This window comes from Polypterus senegalus, chromosome 9 (assembly GCF_016835505.1).
Source record: "Polypterus senegalus isolate Bchr_013 chromosome 9, ASM1683550v1, whole genome shotgun sequence".
Classification (NCBI taxonomy): Eukaryota; Metazoa; Chordata; class Cladistia; order Polypteriformes; family Polypteridae; genus Polypterus; species Polypterus senegalus.
In genome coordinates, this window is record NC_053162.1 from 140,901,389 (window position 1) to 140,926,096 (window position 24,708).

Here is a 24,708-nt window from a genome sequence, read left to right on the forward strand (position 1 = left end):
CAGGAAGGGGCAAATAGTTTTCACACCACTGTATATATATATATATATATATATATATATATATATATATATATATATATATATATATATATATATATATATATATATATATATATACACCAGCTGTCGCAGCGAGAAGTAGTGTGTTAAAAAGGTAGAAAAGAAAAGGGAACATTTTAAAAATAACGTAACATGACTGTCAATATACAGTATTTGTTTTGTGAGTGTTACTGAGTGTTGCTGTCATCAAGGATTTGATTATCATTATTTCTTTCAATCAGGTTCGTATTTGTAGGATGTGTTGTGTTCAAGTTACATTCCGTGTTTGTCAATCGTTGTAAAGATGACAGGTTTCATTCATCGATTCGTTTCTTACTGCATCAATAAACAGCTCGTCTTCTTCTTTATCTGAGACCTGACACACTGCATGCACGGGTTTTTTACACTGTCTTCCTTTAGCGGGACATTGACTTTTTCCACCGTGTGCTTTGTTTCCGCAGTAGCTGGATTTATGAATATGCTTATCAGACGCTTCATATTTTTGCTGCCTTTTCAATTGTGTAATTCGGTTTTGTTCAGCGCTTTTGGAACTGTTGCTTTTATCTGTGCACTCGCGCCAGTTCCGTGAGCCGCTTCGGTGTACATGCATCGAAGGTTCCCAGCTGTGCTGGTGCTATCTCGTGCTATGTCCGTTGCTGTATTTAATGTTACCTTAGTCCTGGCACTTAAAACTTTCTCTCGCAGTTTCGCTGAGTTTGTGTCAAACACCACCCTGACCATCTCATCTTCCTCTCCATAAGCACAGTCCTTCACCCGTGAATATTTACCCGTGGCAGTTTGCTATTGGATTGCGCTGACGGACGACCTTATATGGGCAGGCACTAAATTACAAGCCAGCGCAGCCTGTCTATGAACTTAATTTAAAGTGTAGGTTTACATCGTGCTTTGTTTCAGTAGCAGAACTCATGAATATGGTTGTATATGTCACTCGCCGCTTCTTATTGTTTCTGCCTTCTCAATTATATAATGCATGTTTTCTTAAGCGCTTTTTGAGCTCTTCCTGGTTTTCTATGTACTGCGTGATTACGTGGGAGGCGTGATGATGTCACACGAAACTCCCCCCACGGCGTTGAAGCTCATCTCCATTACAGTAAATGGAGAAAACTGCTTCCAGTTATGACCATTACGCGTAGAATTTCGATATAAAACCTGCCCAACTTTTGTAAGGAAGCTGTAAGGAATGAACCTGCCAAATTTCAGCCTTCCACCCACACGGGAAGTTGGAGAATTAGTGATGAGTCAGTGAGTGAGTCAGTGAGTGAGTCAGTGAGTGAGTGAGGGCTTTGCCTTTTATTAGTATAGATGAATGACCTCCAAAGAGCGCTGAGACTTTTGATATCATGAATGTGTCTGCAAAAACTGTGGTCTCCTGCCCAGCAAAAGTCGAGCAGCCAGCGCCAAGATAGCTGTGCCGCCTTTGAGACGCTGACTGCGCTTCTGCCTTAAGTCAAAGTGAGCACTTTTAATTTTTTCATCCTCCCCCTGAGCTATAGCTCAGACAAGTGCAAACACGGGACCCCTTTTCTACACCGCAGCAAACTAATATTAAGGCGATTCCCACTTTCTTTTGCACATATACGATTATGAGGTCGTCAGCTCGGATTATGAAGACACGCACACAAGTGGAGGACTGACAGTGCCATCACAGCCGATTAATGGCAGGGACGTCTCACCAGTCTACAAAGACCCACGACTGTCCCCAAAAGGCGATCATAACGCCAGCGAACACATCTCTCTATACTATATAAAAGAAAAGGCAACTTTCCTTTCTTTACACCTTTTTTCCTTTTATCCCAAACCAAAGCCTTTCTCTCTTACCACTGCAGAGGACACAAAACTAATTTTCTTTAATTGCTGGTAATGCCGGTAAGGCACATTACCAGAGGCAGAAATTTAAACGTTCACATAGAAAATGTAATTTCTATACCACAGCCATCGTGTAGCGCCTTTCAAAAGGGATTTACTACTGAGAGATGATCCATATACATTTTAGCTGCTGTTATTACTACTTACCTGTTGTGTCACACAGTCTTTAAAATGTAGTTTACCCGCAACCACTCCAGTAGTGCTCAATGTACCTGTACTTCTTAAAACGTTAATGTTTTACTGTTTAATAACTTATAGACTATATTGTATTATTTTTCCCTTGCACTCAGTGACCAAAGCTATACACACACATAGACACATACATATATACACACACACACCTATCTACATATATATATACATATATATACATATATATACATATATATACATACATATACATACATATACATACATATACATATATATACATATATATACATATATGTATGTATGTGTGTGTATATATGATGTAGATAGGTATGTATATATATATGTGTATATGTAGATATGTACTGTATATATATATATATATATATATATATATGTGTGTATGTATGTATGTATGTATGTATGTAGACTTAAACCCATTATGACAGCAGCAATCCAAGCTGTGAGAAAACAGTAAAACGGAGGCGTGTCAGACGTCGTGGTACATTTTCTGATGCAGCTAGACAAAAACAACTGTCACGCTGCCGCCAAATACACAAAACAATTACTTTGACAATCATGTTACATCATTTTTAAAATGTTTCCTTTTCTTTTTCATAACTTCTTTAACACACGACATCGCTGCGAAGCGCGGCTATTTTGCTATAGAAACTGCTCACAAAAATTAAAGGAACACTTTTTTTATTGGGCCTGGCATGAAATCAATTAAACCTGTCTGATAATTTTCTGGTTGGTTAAGCAGCTGAGGTCATTGTTAATCACTTTCAGCTGTATTGGTGTTCATGGACTTAACGACAGGTGCACTAAAGTGGCAACAATTAGAAAACCCTCAAAACAGGACTGGTTTTACATGTGGAGGTCATTTCAAGTTTCTCCCTCTTGATCTTTTTTGGCTGGTTTTCCACTCGTGCTAGTTTTGGCTTGAGTAATTATCTCTACTGGCAGTATGAGGCGATTCCTTAACCCTACAGAAGTTGCACAGGTTGTCCAACTTCTCCAGGATGGCACATCCACACGTGCTGCAGCAAGAAGGTTTAATGTGTCTCCCAGCACAATCTCCAGAACATGGAGGAGATTTCAGAAGACTGGCTGTTATTCTCGGAGAGCTGGACAGGGCCGTAGAAGGTCCTCAACCCATCAGCAGGACCGATACCTGCTCCTTTGTGCAAGGCGGAACAGGCTGAGCACTGCTCGTGCCCTACAGAATGACCTCCAGAGGGCCACTGGTGTGAATGTCTCTACCCAAACAATCAGGAACAGACTTCATGAAGATGGCCTGAGGGACCGTCGTCCTGTAGTGGGCCCTGTGCTCACTGCCCAGCACCGTGGAGCTCGACTGGCATTTGCTCAAGAACACCAGAATTGGCAAGTCCGCCACTGGCCCTGTACTTTTACAGACGAGCAGGTTCACCCTGAGCAGCTGTGATAGGCGTGAAAGAGTCTGGAGAAGACAAGGAGAATGATATGCTGCCTGCAACGTCGTTCAACATGACAGGTTTGGTGGTGGGTCAGTGATGGTCTGGGGAGGCATATCCATGGAGGGACGCACAGACATCTACTGCGTAGGAAATGGTGCTCTGACTGCCATAAGGTATCGAGATGAAATCCTTGAACCCATTGTCAGACCCTACGCTGGTGCAGTAGGTCCTGGTTTCCTCCTAATGCACGACAATGCCCGGCCTCATGTGGCAAGAGTATGCAGGCAGTACCTGGAGGATGAAGGAATTGAAACAATTGAATGGCCTTCACGATCCCCTGACTTAAACCCAATAGAACATCTGTGGGACATTATGTTTCGGTCCATTAGGCGCCGCCAGGTTGCTCCTCAGACTGCACAACAGCTCAGGGATGCCCTCATACAGATCTGGGAGGAAATGCCACAAGACGCCATCCGTCGTCTCATTAGGAGCATGCGCCGACGTTGTCAAGCATGCATACAAGCTCGTGGGGCCACACAAGATACTGAAAAGCATTTTGAGTAGCAGAAATTAAGTTTTTGAAAAAATGGACTAGCCTGCCACATCTTCATTTCACTCTGATTTTAGGGTGTCTACACAATTGAGCCCTCTGTAGGCAGAAAACTTTTATTTCCATTAAAAGACTTGGCATCCTTTTGTTCCTAAGACATTGCCCTGTCGTTATTTGTATAGATATCCAACTTCATATTGAGATCTGATGTATCTAATGTGTTTCTTTAAAGTGTTCCTTTAATTTTTGTGAGCAGTATATATATATCACAGCAACACTCATAACAGTGACAAAACAATTACATTAACAATCATGTTACGTTATTTTTGAAATGTTTCCCTTTCTTTTTCACTACTTCTTTAACACACTACTTCTCCTCTGCGAAGCGCGGGTATTTTGCTAGTATACTGTAATAGACTTCTGCTCGATAGCCGTGGGAGGCGTAATTTAGTGCCTGTCCATATAAGGCCGTCCATCAGCGGCAATCCAATAGAAACACTGCCGCTAAATATTCACGGGTGAAGGACTGTGCTTATGCAGATGAAGATGAGATGGTCAGGGTGGTGTTTGGCACAAACTCAGCCAAACTGCGAGAGAAACTTTTAAGTGCTGGGTCTTAGCTAACATTAAATACAGCCGTGGACATCGCACGAGATGGCACCAGCACAGCTGGGAACCTTCGATGCATGTACACCGAGTGGCTCACGTGAACTGACCTGACGCAGTGCACAGACAAAAATCAACAGTTCCAAAGAGTGCTGAACAAAAACCGAATTACACAATTGAGAAGGCAACAAAAAAATATGAAGCGTGTGACACATACAAACATATTCATAAGTGCAGCTACTGCGGAAACAAAGCACACGGTGGAAAAAGTCAATGTCCCGCTAAAGGAAGACAGTGTAAAAAAAAAGCCCATGCATGCAGTGTGTCAGGTCTCAGATAAAGAGGAAGACGAGCTGTTTATTGATGCAGTAAGAAACGAATCGATGAATGAAACCTGTCATCTTTACAACGATTGACAAACATGGAATGTAACTTGAACACAACACATCCTACAAATACGAACCTGATTGAAAGAAATAATCATAATCAAATCCTTGATGACAGCAACACTCATAACACTCACAAAACACAAAACAATCATGTTACGTTATTTTTAAAATGTTCCATTTTCTTTTTCATAACTTCTTTAACACTGTACTTCTCCGCTGCAAAGCGCGGATATATATATATATATTTATATATATATATATATATATATATATATATATATATATATATATATATATATATATATATATATATATATATATATATATATATATATATATATATTGTCACGCACGCGCAAATAGGAGACCGCGGACGGACCTTAACACGCTTCGGAAGATGTTCGCCGGCAGGGAGTGGCGGGGTACTAACCTTTCTCCTTTGCTTTCTTCCAGGAAAAAAAACGCTCCGACACCATAAGCCTCATTCCCGCAGTACGCTACTTCCGCCCTTCCTCCGCCATCTTTCTTGACATCATCAGTCCCATCCTCCCTCACGGTTTCTTCCCAGCATTCCTCCACTTCCGGCTCCTCCCTTATAAAATGGCCGCCGACGTCTTGTATGGCGTCGCACATATGAACCTGTTTTGTGTTTGTATTTTGACCTGCTTTTTTTTTTTTTGAATTTTGGATTGTTCTACAATATACAGGGCCGGAAACCCCAAACCTTTATGCTGTTTACTCTTGCATCTTTTATATCAATATATATCATCATCATCATTGGTCGGCTGCTCGTGCGCGTATCACTACGTGATGGAGCTTGTGCAGGCGAGAACGATCTTCCGCCATGCAACCCGGTCCTGGGCCGCCTTTTCGATCTCTGTCACAGTCATTCTCTCGTTGCAGATAGAATTGAGATGTACTGGGCATATGTGAGCTCGGGCCTTCCACGTTTGGCCTTGCCTAGTTGTACTGGCAGGACGTACAATTCGTATTTCCTGATTAATTCATCTGGTGGATGACGAAGCATGTGGCCCATCCATGTCAGTTGATGCTGTAGGGCTGTAATTGATAGTGGTTGTTGTTCGACACGGGCGTAGATTTCCGAGACAGGTATGTGATCGATTCGCTTGATGTTGAGGATTACTCGATAGCAGTTGGTTGCAAAACTATCTAGAGTGTTTTTGAGCTGGTTTGTTATGATCCAAGTTTCGCTACCGTATAGGAGTATGCTTAGACAGGAGGCTTTAAACAGGCACACTTTGAGGCTTATGGGGATGTTGTTGGCTTGCCAGATGCTTTTTAATTTCCAAAAGGCGCCCCATGCTTGTCCTTTACGTATCTTGACGTCATTCGATGTAGTGGCTACCATCGAACCGAGATATTTGAAATCGCTCACTATTACAATGTACTCGTTATTAAGATCAAGTGGAAGTTGAGGGCCGAAATCAGCATTTACTATTATCTGTTTGGTCTTCTCGGCATTGATTTCTAAGCCAACTACTTGCCCTTCATTGCTGACGCGTTCAAGTTGTTGTTGGGCTTTTTCGCGACTGCCTTCAAGTAGTCCAATGTCATCGGCAAAATCCAAATCGTTGATTTTCTGTTCGGGGTGCCTCGAACTTAGGCGAGGATGAGTAACAAACCATAGTCTCCTGCTGACTTACGCATGACGAAATCGATGACAATAATGAATATGAAAGGGGCCAAAACATCGCCTTGGAGTACTCCAGTTCTAGTAGTAAACTCACTTGAGAGGTGATTGTCTACAAGCACTTTGCTGGTTGAATTAATATAGAGAGTTTGATTGGCGCTGACTACTTTCTCTGGGATGCCGAGTGACTAAGAATTGCAAACACAAATGTTCGTTTGACCGAATCAAAAGCTTTTCTAAAGTCGACGAAAGTCGCAAAGAGCGGAAGATTCTTGCTAGCTGCACCTTCGAATAAGCGGCGGAGGATGTGGATTTGTTGAGTGCAACTGCGCCCTTTGCGAAAACCAGCTTGATTGGGACGTAATAGAGTGTCAACTACAGGTTGAATTCAAATGAGTAGCATAATGTTGTACACTTTGGCTGCGATTGACATTAATGATATGCCTCGATAGTTTATCATAAGTTGTAGGTTGCCTTTTTTAGGTATAGGAACTATGATGTTAGTAGTCCATTGCTTCGGCGCTGTGTTGTTTTCGTAAACATATCAGCAAATCATGAGTAGCTTTGTACGAATGAAATCGACACCTTCTTTAAGAACTTCAGGTGAGAACGCATAGTCAATACCAGGGGATTTGTGCTCCTTCAGTTGGTCAACAGCAGCATCAAATTCAGCCCGCAAAAAGTTGTTGGTCTCAATCGGAAGGTCCCTGGCGGCTGGACTTGGGAGTGTGTCGGTGGCTGAGGGGAGCTTTCCATTTAGAAGATTCTCGAAGTACTTGGTCCATTCTTCGAGTAATTCACCTTGAGAGCTAGGCATTGATCCATCTAGCTTTTTGACAATTGCGTGCTTCTTTTCTCCTTTGCCACTAAGTTCATTTACAATCTCCCAGGTTCTCCGGACCTTGTTTGTTTCGAGTTCTTCAAGTTGTTTGTTTAGGGGGGCAGCCGAGTCTGACTGATACGAATCTGAGACTTTATCGGCTAACTCCCTCCACTGTTATCGAGTAGCACTAGATCTATTTTGGTTGAACTTCTTCTTGGCCTTGTCCCGTTCATCCAAGAGGTTCAGTGTTGTTGTGCTCACCCAGTTAGGGCCCTTCCTCTTGCGTTTTATTCCTAGAACTTCGCTGCATGTCGTCTCGACTGCTCTCTCAAGATAGTCATATGTTGATTGAATGCTGGTAGGCTTGCCTTCTTCTTCCAGTGCACTGAACCGGTTTGGGAGATCTAGATAGAATCTCTGTTAGAATTCGGGGTTTTTGAGTACCTCAACGTTGTACTTCCGGCGGATAATTGGAGCTTTACGGGTCGTTTGAAAGCTGATCTTGATGTGCGCAGTTACAATTCTGTGATCTGAATCAACATCGATGGTGTTATATGCTCGGCAATTTCTTAGCGAGTTTAGCCATTTGCTGCTTATGAGTATGTGGTCGAAGCAGCGTGAGGTTCATCCAGCTTGTGGTTTAGATGCTGCCAAGTCCAAAGTCTACTTGGGCGGTGTGGAAAGCGTGAATTGGCTGGGCGTAGACTGTGGCTCTCGCACAGTTCAATTAGACGATGGCCATTGTCGTTCGTGATCTCGTGGAACGTGTGTCGACCGAAGATACTTGGGTTGGTTTTGTGGCTATCTTTGCCTAGTCTGGCATTGAAATCGGCGAGTACAAGGACGACATTGTGAGGTGGAATTTGGTTTAGAGTTGTTTGCAATTCGGTGTAAAATCCGTTCTTTTCAGCCTCTTTCTTGTTCATCTCTTCTGCTTTGTTCTCACTGCAATTTGTTGGGGTATAGATCGCGATTATGGTGACTTTAGGGTTGACGTTTAGGTGAACGACGACTATGCGATCTGAAACTTTTTGGGCACTGGCTATGGTCGAAGCTATACTCGGCTAGTAGAATACCAACTCCTCCTGTGTCCTGAGTTGTTGCTGAGGAGAATACTTTTAGCCATTTCGTTTCGATGGTCCATTCAAATTTGAGGTCATCGTCAAAGATCTGCCGGTGTTCCTGAATAGCGAGAACTTTGATGTTGAATTTCTCTCACCCGGATATTAGTTGGTGTTCTTTACCTGGTTTCTTGAGTGTTCGGACGTTCAGGGTGGCTATTCTTAACTCTTTGCGATGTTGATGGTATTTTGGTGCCGTTGGATCTCGTGTGTGGTCAGGCATCAAGGTTCTTGCGATTTGCCCTGATTCCATCATGAGTGCAGAGCGCGTCCGCGACACTTGATCTTTCCGGCGAAGCAAGCGATCAGATGCGTTCCGTGGATTTTCGTTCTTGTCTAGAATCTGATACTATTTTACTGGCCGGGCGATTACCCCTAGCCAAACTCTCCTCTTTACATCGGAGCTTGAGACCGTTTACCGCCAAACTCCCCCGGGATGAGTGCCCAGTGTAGTAACGCTCAGCGGCAAACAGATATATCTATACTAATAAAAGGCAAAGCCCTCACTCACTCACTCACTGACTGACTCATCACTAATTCTCCAACTTCCCGTGTGGGTGGAAGGCTGAAATTTGGCAGGTTCATTCCTTACAGCTTCCTTACAAAAGTTGAGCAGGTTTTATATCGAAATTCTACGTGTAATGGTCATAACTGGAAGCTGTTTATCTCCATTTACTGTAATGGAGATGAGCTTCAACGCCGTGGGGGAGTTTCGTGACATCATCACGCCTCCCACGTAATCACGCAGTACATAGAAAACCAGGAAGAGCTCAAAAAAGCGCTGAAGAAAACATGCATTATATAATTGAGAAGGCAGCTAAACAATAAGAAGCGAGCGAGTGACATATTCAACCATATTCATGAGTTCTGCTACTTGAAACAAAGCACGATGTAAACCTACACTTTAAATTAAGTTCATAGACAGGCTGCCGCTGGCGTTTGTAATTTAGTGCCTGCCCATATAAGGCCGTCCGTCAGCGGCAATCCAATAGCAAACTGCCACGGGTAAATATTCACGGGTGAAGGACTGTGCTTATGGAGAGGAAGATGAGATGGTCAGGGTGGTGTTTGACACAAACTCAGCGAAACTGCGAGAGAAGTTTTAAGTGCCAGGACTAAGGTAACATTAAATACAGCCATGGACATAGCACGAGATGGCACCAGCACAGCTGGGAACCTTCGATGCATGTACACCGAGTGGCTCACGTGAACTGATGCAGTGCACAGATAAAAGCAACAGTTCCAAAAGCTGAACAAAACCGAATTACACAATTGAAAAGGCAGCAAAAAATATGAAGCGTCTGATAAGCATATTCATAAATCCAGCTACTGCGGAAACAAAGCACACGGTGGAAAAAGTCAATGTCCCGCTAAAGGAAGACAGTGTAAAAAAAACCGTGCATGCAGTGTGTCAGGTCTCAGATAAAGAAGAAGACGAGCTGTTTATTGATGCAGTAAGAAACGAATCAATGAAAGAAACCTGTCATCTTTACAACGATTGACAAACACGGAATGTAACTTGAACACAACACATCCTACAAATACGAACCTGATTGAAAGAAATAATGATAATCAAATCCTTGATGACAGCAACACTCAGTAACACTCACAAAACAAATACTGTATATTGACAGTCATGTTACGTTATTTTTAAAATGTTCCCTTTTCTTTTCTAGCTTTTTAAACACACTACTTCTCTATGATACGCGGGTATATATATATGTATATATATATATATATCCCAATCTACATACTCGAATAATGGATACTTTATTCACCATCAATGATTGTTTTGGTAAAGCCATACTCAGTGTATTCATTAGATGAACGGTAAAAAAGTAAGAGCGAGGGGAGGATGACTTATTGAGGCATGCAAGCAAAACCACAATAGCACGCTGGCTCGATGTACGAAAAATACATCTTTTCAAGTTCTATTTACTCCATATGTGTCAAACTCAAGGCCCGCAGGCAACATCTGGCCCGGCGTAATTATATCCGCCCGAGATCATTTTATATACTGTATTATTGTTATTAATGGCCCGGGATATGAAGCACTGGTAACACAATAAACTACAGATCCCATAATGCAGGGCTTCAGCTGCCTTGCCGAACACTTACCGCATCACCGCCGTCTCTTCAGTCGTTTCCTTACTTTGCGAAGGAAGCAGCTTTTTCAGAGCTTCTGCACTGTTTTATAAACGAACGATATATAAGAAAGTCCTTTTTCCTTGCTTCGCCAACAAGCAGCCTTTTATTTAATCCACGGGTTCTCCGCTGTTTCATTGTTCATTTATTACGATTTTTATAGTTATTGTGTAGGTTTTATTTAATCCACGGGTTCTCTTCTGTGTTCACTGCGGTGTCTTCTTTCGCTTACGAGCTTGCCAAGGAAGCAGCTTTCTCAGCTTCTGCACTGTTTTAAAACGAACGACATATAAGAAAGTGCTTTTTCCTTGCTTCACCAACTAAGCAACCTTTTATTTAATTCACGGGTTCTCTTCTATTTTATTGTTCATTTGTTACGATTGTTACAGTTATTGTGTAGGTTTTATTTAATCCACGGGTTCTCTTCTGTGTGTCACTGCGTGTCTTCTTTCGCTTACGACCTTCGCCAAGGAAGCAGAAACTTACAACCACCGAAACTTTGTAATGGCACAAGACTTCAGGTCACATCTCTATAAAACAACCTAATTGAAGCAACTATATTTACTGGCAGTGCCTCAGTGACACAGTTTTTATTTCTCGCATCCCGTTATACCATCTAATCTCCCATTTTAATTCAAACGCGCTCAATTTCCAGTAAGGCTCTGCTTCGCAATGACAATTAATAAGTCTCAGGGACAAACACTACAAAAGGTTGGCATTTATTTAAGGCAGGATTGCTTTTCACATGGCCAACTGTATGTTGCATGCTCAAGAGTGAGCTCAGCACACAGCTTAGTCATATTACAACCAGAGGGCCGAACTGACAACGTGGTATACAGAGAGATCCTTAACAATTAATTTTTGACATATTTTCGTTCAGTCTAAAAATGTTTACATTTTTATTAATAAAAATATTCAGACAGTATTTCACCGCTGCGAAGCGCGGGTATTTTGTTAGTATATATATATATATATATATATATATATATATATATATATATAGATATAGATATAGATATAGATATAGATATATTGAACACCTGTTCAATTTCTCATTAATGCAATTATCTAAACAACCAATCACATGGCAGTTGCTTCAATCCATTTAGGGGTGTGGTCCTGGTCAAGACAATCTCCTGAACTCCAAAAGTGAATATCAGAATGGGTGAGAAAGGTGTTTTAAGCAATTTTGAGCGTGGCATGGTTGTTGGTACCAGACGGGCCGGTCTGAGTATTTCACAATCTGCTCAGTTACTGGGATTTTCACGCACAACCATTTCTAGGGTTTACAAAGAATGGTGTGAAAAGGGAAAAACATCCAGTATGCGTCAGTCCTGTGGGCGAAAATGCCCTGTTGATGCTAGAGGTCAGAGGAGAATGGGCCGACTGATTCAAGCTGATAGAAGAGCAACTTTGACTGAAATAACCAATCGTTACAACCGAGGTATGCAGCAAAGCATTTGTGAAGCCACAACACGCACCACCTTTTGGCGGATGGGCTACAACAGCAGAAGACCCCACCGGGCACCACTCATCTCCACTACAAATAGGAAAAAGAGGCTACAATTTGCACAAGCTCACCAAAATTGGACAGTTGAAGACTGGAAAAATGTTGCCTGGTCTGATGAGTTTCGATTTCTGTTGAGACATTCAAATGGTAGAGTCAGAATTTGGCGTAAACAGAATGAGAACATGGATCCATCATGCCTTGTTACCACTGTGCAGGCTGGTGGTGGTGGTGTAATGGTGTGGGGGATGTTTTCTTGGCACACTTTAGGCCCCTTAGTGCCAATTGGGCATCGTTTAACACTAGAATTACCAGAGCCTACGAAAAAACTCGTAAATCCGTCCCACCTTAAACTGCTTCTTAAATCCCTTCACACCTTTCCGCCAGCGTCCTTTGTCTTCTAAATGTGCTGATGAAGAGAAGTTATAGGCAGCCGGCTATTCCATCCCCCCACCAATTTAGAACGTGCACGAACTTCTCCAAGCCCATGCCTTGATTGAGTATCTGGGAGTGAAGTGGAGTTTTAGAGTGGAAATAATAGATCGTTATTTGGAACACACGCATTTCATGTCTGTTCCGTTTCTACAGTAATCTGTGTAAATACATTGTTAAAACAGAAATGTTTTTTATATTCTGCTAGCAGATGACAAAATGTAGGCATAAACTATATAATGTATGAAGCCTGAAGTCCAAATATCAAATAAATATTTTCACAAAAGGTACAAATATAAGACAACAATTGCGCTTTTATTCAAAAACTACAGCTGCAGAAAAATAAGCCGCCTTAACATGTGACATTGACACCCACTAATTACGACCGCCACCGTATGAATACATTCGCTACTGACTGGGAATCAAAAGGTCGCGAAGTTCGATTCTGCAGTATTCCGCTTTGAGAAGTAAACTGCTCTTAGTCTTACTATTTTAGAATAAAAGCATACATTTGATTTCAGTCTGTAACAGCCGGTGTAATTTATGATCCTTATAAAAGTTAGCTTTGTTGTTGTTTTTTTTTTTTTATTCACTTTTCATTCTCTCAGTCACGTTCAGAATCAATCCATACAACCCCATCTGACATGGCTGTTTTCACATAAAGACACGCTATAGCTCTATTAGTATGGTGTTCCTAATAATCCTTCAGGTGAGTGTATGTATGTATGTATATATATATATATATATATATATATATATATATATATATATATATATATATATATATATATATATATATATATATATATATATATATATATATATATATATATATATATATACTGCTCAAAAAAATTAAAGGAACACTTTGAAAACACATCAGATTTCAATGGGAAAAAGAAATCCTCCTGAATATCTATACTGATAACTTAGTTACAGAGTGAGTGAGTGAGTGAGTGAGGGCTTTGCCTTTTATTAGTATAGATGTGTATATGTGCATATGTATATATGTATATATATATATATATATGTTTCTATGTGTATATATATCTAGCTATACTAATAAAAGGCAAAGCCCTCACTGACTCACTCACTGACTCATCACTAATTCTCCAAGTTTCCGTGTAGGTAGAAGGCTGAAATTTGGCAGGCTCATTCCTTACAGCTTACTTACAAAAGTTGGGCAGGTTTCATTTCGAAATTCTACGCGTAATGGTCGTAACTGGAAGCTATTTTTCTCCATATACTGTAATGGAGTTGAGCTGGATGGCCGTGGGGGCGGAGTTTCATGTGACATCACCATGCCTCCCACGTAATCACGTGAACTGACTATCAACGCAGTACCTAGAAAACCAGGAAGAGCTCAAAAAAGCGCTGAACAAAACATGCATTATATAATTGAGAAGGCAGCGAAACAATAAAAAGCGAGCGACTGACATATACAACCATATTCATGAGTGCTGCTACTTCGGAAACAAAGCACGGTGTAACCCTAAAGTTTAAATTAAGTTCATAGACAGGCTGCCGCTGGCATTTGTAATTTCGTGCCTGCCCATATAAGGCCGTCCGTCAACGGCAATCTAATAGAAACACTGCCGCTAAATATTCACGGGTGAAGGACTGTGCTTATGCAGAGGAAGATGAGATGGTCAGGGTGGTGTTTGGCACAAACTCAGCGAAACTGCGAGAGAAACTTTTAAGTGCCGGGTCTTAACTAACATTATATACAGCCATGGACATCACACGAGATGGCACCAGCACAGCTGGGAACCTGCGATGCAAGAACATCAAGCGGCTCACGTGAACTGACGAAGTGCACAGACAAAAAGCAACAGTTCCAAACAGTGCTGAACAAAAACCGAATTACATAATTGAGAAGGCAGCAAAAAAATATGATGCGTCTGATACATACAAGCATATTCATAAGTGCAGCTACTGCGGAAACAAAGCACACGGTGGAAAAAGTCAAAGTCCCACTAAACGAAGACAGTGTAAAAAAAAAACCCGTGCATGCAGTGTGTCACATCTCAGATAAAGAGGAAGACGAGCTGTTTATTGATGCAGTAAGAAACGAATCGATGAATGAAACCTGTTATCTTTACAACGATTGACAAACATGGAATGTAACACAACACATCCTACAAATATGACCCTTCCCGTTTCATTTTACCCTCGCATCTCCTTGGTTTGGGACGTATGAAAAAATATGCGGTTTACGCAGAATCATGTTACGTTATTTTTAAAACGTTTACTTTTCTTAGCACAAGCACAGCTGAGAAGCTTCGATGCATGTACTCCATAACGCATTAAAAAAATAACGCATTTAATCACACTTTCAATTCCAAGCAAAGGGGAACTGTTGTCAATGCATGATTTCCTGGTACATCGATTACACTGATGCACACATCACAGCTACAAAAATGTTAGTCGGAATAAAGCGCGTTCCTACGACTGATCGGAGGAAAATTTAATTTCAGACGACTACTACCCGAGCGAAGCCTTGATAAAAGCATGATTTTGTGTACACTGAAAAGCAAGCAAAATTAGATGCATTACAGAAAGCGGACTTTGTGGCTCTTACTGGGGATCATTGGACTTCCGTGACCGTTAGTAATTCTAATTACATCAATTACAAAATGTTCAATGATCACACTGTTTTAGCCTAATGTACAAAATAATTTTGGCTGAGGTTACTCAGAGTTTAAAGATTAAGTTGATCAAATTACCTTTTATGTTTCTGACTTATTTTTTTAAGAAGAAAAACTGCACTTTATGTTGAAATTTTGGTTATTATTTAAAGACAATATCATTCTGAAAATGTAATTAAAGTACTTAAACTACCACTTTATTTTTAAGTCTGCCCAATTTTAACCAGGGATGATATTTTTGTTTCTGTTTTGAATTCAAATGCAGTTTAAAGCATTTTTTTTTCAGAAATTAAAACAGCTTAAGTTCATTCATGTCCATGTCTATTATTTGATTCTGTCGCCCACTAAAACACTTTTAAATAAAAAACAAAACATTTGCGATTTGGGGCAAATTTACATGTGCGATTACATACGATTAATCAAGATTAATTCTTACACAGCATCTAATTAATTGGATTAATTTTTTTAATCGAGTCCCACCCCTAATATATATATGTAGATATATATATATGTAGATTTGTATATATATGTGTATATACAGTAAATATGTAGATATGTATGTGTACACTGTGTGCACAATTATTAGGCAAGTGAGTATTTTGACCATACAGTATCATCATTTTTAATGCGTATATTCCAACTCCAAGCTGTATTAACTTGAATGCTTATTGGATTTAAGCACGTCAGGTGATGTGTATTTGTGTAATGAGGGAGGGTGTGGCCTAAGGAGATCAACACCCTATATCAAGGTGTGCAGAATTATTAGGTGTGCAGAAGGCAGCTAGTTTTCCTCAGGCAAAATGGGCCAAAAAAGAGATTTAACTGACTCTGAAAAGTCAAAAATTGTAAAAAGTCTTTCAGAGGGATGCAGCACTTTTGGAATTGCTAAGATATTGGTGTGTGATCACAGAACCATCAAACATTTTGTTGCAAATAGTCAACAGGGTCGCAAGAAACGTGTTGAGAACAAAAGACGCAAATTAGCTGCCAAAGATTTGAGAAGAATCAAACGTGAAGCTACCAGGAACCCATTATCCTCCAGTACTTTCATATTCCAGAGCTGCAACCTACCTGGAGTGCCCAGAAGTACAAGGTGTTCAGTGCTCAAAGACATGGCCAAGGTAAGGAGGGCTGAAACCCAACCACCACTGAACAAGAAACCTAAGTTGAAACGTCAAAACTGGGCCAAGAAATATCTGAAGACAGATTTTTGTCAAAGGTTTTATGGACCGATGAGATGAGAGTGACTCCTGATGGACCAGATGGATGGACCTGTGGATCAGTAATGGGCACAGAGCTCCACTCCAACGTGGAGGTGTGGAACTGGTATGAGCTGGTATTTTTAAATATGAGCTAGTTGGACCTTTTTGCATTGAAGATGAACTCAAAATCAACTCCCAAACCTACTGCCAGTTTTTCAAGACACTTTCTTCAAACAGTGATACAGGAAAAAGACCATGATTTTTATGCAGGCCAATGCTCCATCACTTGCATCGAAGTTCTCCACTGCGTGGCCAGCCAGTAAAGGCCTTAAAGATGAAGGAATAATGACATGGACCCCCTTTCTCATCTGACCTAAACCCTATCGAGAACTTGTGGGCACTTCTTAAACGCTAGATTTACGGGGGAGAAAAACAATACACCTCTCTGAAGAGTGTCTGGGAGGCTGTAGTCACTGCTCCACAAAAGCTGATCGTCAACAGATCAAGAAACTGACAGACTCCATGAATGGAAAGGCTTATGACTGTTATTGGAAAGAAGGGTGGCTATATTGGTCATTGATTGATTGATTGATTTTTTTTTAAATGTTAGAGATGTTTATTTGTAAATTTTGAGGTGTTTGTTTATTATTCTCACTATAACAGATGAAAATAAACAAGTGAGATGGGAAAATTTTCATTTTTCCTTCAGTTGCATAATAAATCTGCACACTAATAGTTGCCTAATAATTGTGCGACATATGTATTCCCCTGATGATGTTCACACTCACATTTCCGTTGTGAAACATTCAGGTTTCAGGTTTATTAACATTTTGGATTGACTGATAGCACTGTGTTTGTTCCATATTAAAATGAATCCTCAAAAATACAACTTGCCTAATAATTCTGCACTCCCTGTATATATATGTATATATGTGTGTGTGTGTGTACATATATATATATGCCAGCAACACTCATGACAATGACAAAACAATTACATTGTCAATCATGTTACGTTATTATTAAAATGTTTTCTTTTCTTTTTACTTCTCCACTGCCAAGTGCGGGTATTTTGCTATACATATACATATATACATACATATACATATATATATATATATATATACATATATACATATACATATATACATATATACATATAGATAGATATGACAACAACACTCATATCAATGACAAAACAATTACATTAACAATCATCTTACCTTATTTTTAAAATGTTTCCTTTTCTTTTTCATAACTTCTTTAACACACTACTTCTCATGCGCGTGGTATTCTGCTAGTATATATATATATATATATATATATATATATATATATATATATATATATATGTGACAGCAACACTCATCACTCACAACAGTGACAAAACAATTACATTGACAATCATGTTACGTTATTTTCAAAATGTTTCCTTTTCTTTTTCATTACTTCTTTAACACACTACTTCTCCACTGCGAAGCGCGGGTATTTTGCTAGTTGTTTATAAATTTAAGGCACCTGATTTTAATCAACCTGTAATAATATAGAGGTGCATGGAATGGACAAGCTATTTCAAATGCCATAGCTGCTTTAGCATTGTTACTCTCAATGAACCACTCAAGAGTATTTTAACTCACTGTATCTGAGTATGGAATCACAGCTAATCTTAAAAGGCGGGTTGTGTTGAGAGCGCAGAGGGTCATCAGGGTACAGCTTCCAGCCATGGAGGTCATTTATTGAACACGCTGCCTCAGAAAAGCCACTGGCATCTGCACAGATTCTACTCAGCCATGTGCACAGTCTATTTGAACATCTCCCATTCGGCAAACACTTAAGACCCTCTCCTGCATGGACCTCGAGGCTCAGAGACAGTTTCATCATCTAAGCTGATTTAGATTTCCAACCGCTATCCTCTTGGAGCTGTTAGAATACAAAGATGTATGCTTGATACCATTTTTAAGATGAAATACATTAAAGTATGTATATTACATTATACAGACAAATTGTTAGCTTAATTTAAACAATGTACACTGTTAATAATTAAACATGTGAGGGCACGATGGCACAGCGGTAGCGATGAGTTGACGCCCCATCCAGGGATTGTTCCTGCCTCAAGCTGTATGCTTGCTGGGACTGGTGGGACCCTGGATAGTTTGATGGTTGGGTTCTTTACTGTATGTATGCTGCTGCTGGAGTATGTGAATTTCCCCTTGGGATTAATAAAGTATCTATCTATCTATCTATCTATCTATCTAATTAAACATGTATTATGAAGATGTTTCAATGTTCCTTAAAGATTTTGAAGAATCCGTGTTCTAAACTTACAGCTGTTTTGACATTTATTACAGATCTTATCGTGTGGTGATTGGTTACACGGAGAAAGGCAATGGAAGGACAGGAATTGGGGGTTATTACGTTTGACAGACACAGTATTGCTTCAATAAATTATTTCACTGAGGATCTTGCATGTCCCAGCAAGCATCTTATGGGAGACAAGAACAATCCCTGGGGCGCCAGATCATCGCTACCACTACACCACCGGCCCCCGTGTTTAATATATGCTTTAATGCATTTCATCATGAAAATGGTATCAAATACATCTTAGAATTCTAAAATGTTCAGAGAGCTGTAATATAATGAATGTAATGTATTCTGTGTGAAGATCAGTGCCAGCATGCTCTTGCCTACGAAAGAGAAAGCCCATTAAAGAAGCACATACACTTATGTATGCATTGTCAGTTTGGCTCATCTTCTTTTTATAATTAGAACAGTGCCCTCCATCCTTGATTTAACCCTCTGTTCCACGATTTAACATTACAAATCAAACAATTCAGACTCTATGACAGTACACATTGAAAACATTAATTTAAGGGTATTTACTTACATTTTGGTCACACCATGTAGAAATAACAGCACTTTTTATACATGGTACACTTATTTCAGGGCACCTTAATGTTTGGCACATAATACTGGTAGGTATATTAAAGCAGTTATATTTAGTACTTTGTTGGATATCCCTGCTTGATGTCTGCAATTCATTGACGTCACCAGGTGGCGAGTATATTCTCCAATGATGCTCTGCCAAGCATCTAATACAGCCATCTTCAGCTCCAGCTTGTTTCAGAAGGCAAGGTCAATTGAACTTAAACTGGGTGAGTGGCTTGGCCATTGAAGAATTTTCACCTTGCTTTTGGACGAATAATCTTTGTCTCATCTGTCCACAAGACATTTTTACGTTCGCAAACTAATCTATCCATCGTGTTTTTGTGGCGAACTAGTGGTGGGCATTGTGCAGTGTGGCCTCTGCATTTCTGTTAATGAAGTCTTCTGCAGATAGTAGTCTAGTAGGGCGGGGTACATGTAGAAAAAGTGTTGTTAATTCCACATGGTGTGACCAAAATGTATGTAAATACTTCAGGATGCAAAAGAATACTTTTGACTTTATGATTTGCTATCCTCACAATACGGTTTCAGTTTGATTATCATTTATACTTTACAAATATTATTAATCCGCTTTATGAGAAACATACATTGCTGAGCCTGCTCTCTTGGATTCAGAAAAAAACATATAGCTGTATTTATGACATCTAGGAATATACATCAATTACTAAAATACATATGTAAAGAGTCTTAGAGCTAATTTAAAAGTATATATACTGTAAGTATTTGATCATTTAAATTCATGATATTAAAGCTAAGATAGAGAATACATTACATTTTTTAGCCTCCATGAACAATTCTAAATGCCTGACGCTATTCATGTGTGTTTATAGGTATGAAGCTTTTTTGATAACTTCATGTCTTTTGCTTTCATGTTCCACGTGTAACATTATTTAGCAAAAAAATCAAATACAGCAAATATTCATAGGTCTACATAAATTATTTGGACAAACCTATTTGTTAGCTTTATACAATAACACTGCTGGTAGCTTAGCAACTGTAGTATTCTCTCATGTGTGATTTAGTTAAGGTTACCCACTGAGTTATAAGTAGGGAAGTAACTTGATGATTTTACATCTAATACCTTAGCCATTCAGTCACAATGCCCACTGCTAGAATGATGATTAAATTAAAAACAGGAATTGGTCCCCACCACAGTCTGGTTGAACTGAAAGCAGTCTGCAGATAGTCAGAAAAATTGCTGGACACATGCAACATATTTTAACACTTACAGTCTCAACAAACAAATAAAAGTGCACTATTGGTTGAAAGGGTTTTGAGATACCCAAGAATTTTCATGTTTTTAAGAGAAATTAATGCCTATTAAGATAGCATTAATGTGTTTTAAACATACAGCCAAGATATTAGTAGTGTTGTTAATGGCGCCTACTGTTTGAAATGACAATTTTTATTATTCACCTCTGACAGCAAACTCCCAATTTCAGCAGCCATTCCTTTATTGTCCTATAGATAAAGTACCTTTGTTTATCCTTAGTCATGTTTAAATACTAATTGGTTATTACAGAAACCTTTATAATTACATTAGCAACGCAGAAACCTTGGGGTACAGGGTTTGTATACTTCAGCATATTTCAAATTCCAGTACTTTTCATGACTTTTCCAGTACCAAACAGAACAAGAATCCAGGACTACTATACATTCCGGTCCTGAATATAGAAAGCAAAACTACATGAATCTAATAGGAACATACATAGACTCAAACATGTAGGTTAGGAGCATGCACTGCCATGCCCACTGCATGTTAAGGGCCTTGCGCAAGGGCTCAACGGAGTGGAATCACTTCTGTCATTTACAGGATTCGAACTGGTAACCTGCTGGTGCAGATCCCTAATCTCAGGGCCTATTTTAAATTGCTGACTATTTACTAAAACTGTCATTGAAGCTCAGGCTATTTACCAGAGTAATAGTGCAGCAATCCACTATTTAAGAAATTCTAGGCAGGACTGCTAAATACTTCAGGAGAAGAGGGCAAACTGGATCTAACCAGGACAAAAATGAAGAGGAAGGCCCAGATACACAACTGTATAAGAGGATAAGTAAATCAGAGTCTGTAGTTTAAGAAACACAAATCATATATCCTCAATTGGCTTATTACTTAAATACAGTGTCATCTGAAACAGTGAAAAGACAACTCTAAAACGCTGGCAAAAGAGGCAGAGCTTCAAAGAATAGGCCATATCTAAAACTGGCAAATAAAAAAAAAAAAACTTTTAAAATGGGCAAAAAAACACAGGCATTGGACAGAAGAAGACTGGAAAAGTGTACTATGGCCAATATCCTGGAGTCATCTTTTCTCTGTTGCAGACAATACTGGTACTTGGTATGTACAGATCAAAGAAGCCAGCTGAGGCCCTGTAAATTGTTTATTTCTCGAAATACAGACTCTGACGTAGTTATCTTGTTATGCAGCTGTGCATTTGGGCCTTTCCCTTGTTTTTCTATCTGGTTAGATCCACTTTGCCCTCTCATCTCGAGACAATAATAGACACCTTCACTGGTATAAAACCTTCAGTCTCCTGGCAATCGGTCACATGGAATAATCTTTGTTCAGTAAAAATAAACTGACATGTTTCTCGAGGAAGAAATTTCATTTTGGTTTTTGTGAACAAAACAGAATTACAGGTTTCAGTGGGGCCAATGCAATCATAAACATTTTTCTAATAACCAGTTAACATTAACTCATGAAAGGTCTTTTTCAGTATGACACTGAAGGAATGGCTGTTCAAAATAGATCATTTTAAGATGTAATAGCAATTAACAACACTAGTAATGTCTTAACCAAAGATATATTTAAATCAATTTTACTGGTAACTTGATAACAAACCTATTGATTTCCACGGAAAACAGGACAATTTCGGAGTGTCTCTAGACGTTTGTCTGGTAGTATATGCATAATTAAATATGTAGTCAAGAATATGATTTAAATTTCTGCCAAGAAGGTTCAAAATGCAACACCCTAAACCAATGAACACATGATTGCTAGGCAACTAGTCAAATACTTAAAACACGTAACACGTTTTGCTTATTGCGCACTGAATTCCAGCCTCAGATTATACAGGATTACTAAATGCTGATCTTTTTCAAACAAATGAATTGTCAAATGTCTTCACCAGCCTCAAACCCTTGCTATCGTACAAAAGAAAAAAAGAAGTACTGTTTAAAAAATGGTATATATAATCACAATCGATTCACATCATCGCAGACCGATGATGTCACCTACACAACACAATTAAAACCTGGACTAAAACGTAACGACTACGGCCTAACTATTGGACTCTCATTGTAGGAGTGTAAGCAGAAAGGACAACAATCTAACATGCTACAGATAGCGTTCTACTGTATAGAATTTTGTTAAGTGAATGCTTTCTCTTTTGTGAACACAAAATTATTCAGCTTCCACGTACCGGCTATTTAAGAATTTGGGGAAAATACCCATTTATTCAGTTCCATTTGAAAATAACGGATTACATTATCAGCACCGTGTTCATGCTTGTCTTCCGCTCTGACCATGCGTGCCACGAAATGGACAAGAAAGCTTTGAAAATGTAGGTTAAAATAATTATATTTTTTTCAAAGACGACACATGACAACCACTTGACAGTTACCTCTGCAATAGTAACCCTCTCTTAGAACGTTTCACTTAAATTCATGCGATTAATTGCAAAATAAACTTACCTGCAAACTGTTATAAATACGTAAAATGACAGGAAGCGTTTATTTCAAAACAGATAATGTCAAATCAGTTGATACAAATTATCCGGGTGGAACAAGGTGCTTTACTGAGTCCGACCAACATGGTTTGAGCTTTCGGGTTGTTTACTTCCGGTGACAAAGGAAACGAGACGAGCTGCTCGCAAGGGGAGAGACTCCGGCAACGTGAAAAGAAAATAAATTGTCTTGTACTGACCTCTGCTGGAAAGGAGGACCTACTAATGGCAAGTTCTCATATTGATTGCATCAACATCGAAACGCATTAATTACGGAAATTTTCTTTACACAGTATACAAACATTACAAATAAAGAATGAAATATTCAAGAGTTACAACATTGTAACGATTAAGTAAAAGGGGAGTTCAAATGTTAAAATTACAAATTGTTAAGAAAAGATCTGAGAATGTTTCCCATTTTCCTTGTCTGTGTGTGTTTACTAGTTTGTCTTAATGCTATTTCTAAGAAAAAAATTAAATAGAAGGTCGAACATTTTCAATTTAGACGGATGTGTGTGATCAAGTAAGTAAAGCACATTTACTAATTTTCTATCACTTCATCTTACGATTTATAAACAGAAAAAAGAACTACATTTAAACGGATTAGGATAGATTTTTTTATAGCCTACATTCTAGAAAGTAAATCTAATATGTTATTCCAAAATATTTTAGAATAGGTGCAGACATTTTTAAAAAAGGCGTGAGAGAGATTCATCTTCTCTTTACCGAAGCTAAACTTTCGGAATATATTAATATAACTGATTAGTTGGGTAAAATTACTGTAAATATGATTCTGAAGTAGGCATATTTTATCCTGGCTTGGTACATACAATTCATGCTTCATGTATAAAACTTGCTAATGCTTGTGCATGAGGCATTTCTTACACAAATGTCTGGATTTATAAAACACAAACTTGGGCTGAAAATGGTCTTAATGTTCTGGCAAGTTTTGAACATCTGTAAGTCCTATAGAGAATTTTTTTGGTGTTGGCATTTTAGTGACTCCAGGAGGCAGGACAATAAATTGAAGAGAAATTTTAATTTCATTGCATAATTCAATGCGTCAGTCACATTCTAGTTTTCTTAAACTAATTATATCACAGATAATTGCCTTGTTCTCTCAATACAGCTGTCTTCAGTGTTAGTAAAAATTCTTATGCATACTCTTACCTTCAATGCCTTTTAGTGTATAGCCTATCTATTTTTTCTATAAAACAAGGTGTGTTGTGTTGTGTTGACAATGGAAGCGTTAGTCCTTTTGGAGGATATTTCCAATGTCAGGCTTCATATAGCAGTCCTCTGGGAGATGGGTGCTGAATTGAAGACTACATAACAAAGACCATCACATAGAAATCATGCAGTTCTTGCTTCCTTATACAGCAGGTTTTAACAACCATAGGGTATTTGGCAAAAACGCTTTCAGTATGAACTTGGTGGCCGGTAACGAATCTTGC

General features: G+C 39.2%; 1 protein-coding gene across 1 annotated transcript in view; it reads right to left on the reverse strand.

The window, feature by feature from the left end:
• snx19b (sorting nexin 19b) overlaps nucleotides 1-23,356 on the reverse strand; it is a 212,499-nt gene extending 189,143 nt beyond the window's left edge. Inside the window, exon 1 of the mRNA XM_039763995.1 lies at nucleotides 23,223-23,356. The gene's annotated coding sequence lies outside the window, so the exon portion shown is untranslated. The remainder of the gene's footprint in view (nucleotides 1-23,222) is intronic.
• Between the last annotated feature and the right edge of the window lie 1,352 nt (nucleotides 23,357-24,708).